The sequence below is a fragment of the Nerophis ophidion genome, linkage group LG20, assembly GCF_033978795.1.
Source record: "Nerophis ophidion isolate RoL-2023_Sa linkage group LG20, RoL_Noph_v1.0, whole genome shotgun sequence".
Lineage (NCBI taxonomy): Eukaryota > Metazoa > Chordata > Actinopteri > Syngnathiformes > Syngnathidae > Nerophis > Nerophis ophidion.
Genome location: NC_084630.1, coordinates 36,127,951 through 36,128,623, shown reverse-complemented (window position 1 = coordinate 36,128,623; position 673 = coordinate 36,127,951).

The following is a 673-nucleotide window of genomic DNA, read 5'->3' as shown; positions in this document are numbered from 1 at the left end:
TGTAACAACTGCCCCATGGTGAACATGTGTAGGGGCTGCAAAGATACTCTATGCAAACACACTTGAATTGATGCCAAACATACTTTTTATTGTTCATAAATTTGTCAAGAAGATGTGCTGAGAAATGAAATTAACTTGTTTCATTTTAGAAAATGGCTGCAATGAAACAAAGAGTGAACAATTTAAAGAGATCTGAATATGTTCCTATGTAATGCATGTATATACATACATATAAATGTACATATACACACATATATATATAGACATATACGGACACATACATATATAAACATACACTCACATATATATATACATACACACATTTATATATATATGTGTGTATATATATATATATATAAATGTGTATGTGTATATATACATATACACAAATAACTGTATATATACATATATGTGTGTGCATATATATATACATCTAAATGTGTATATATACATAGATATAAACATATATATAAATACATTTATATATAGATGTGTATATATATATCTAAATGTGTATGTGTATATATACATTTATATAGACATATATATACATATACACAAATTAGTATATATACATATATGTGTATATATATCTAAATGTGTATATATACATACATATATAGACACATATATACACTCACATATGTATATATATATATATATATATATATAT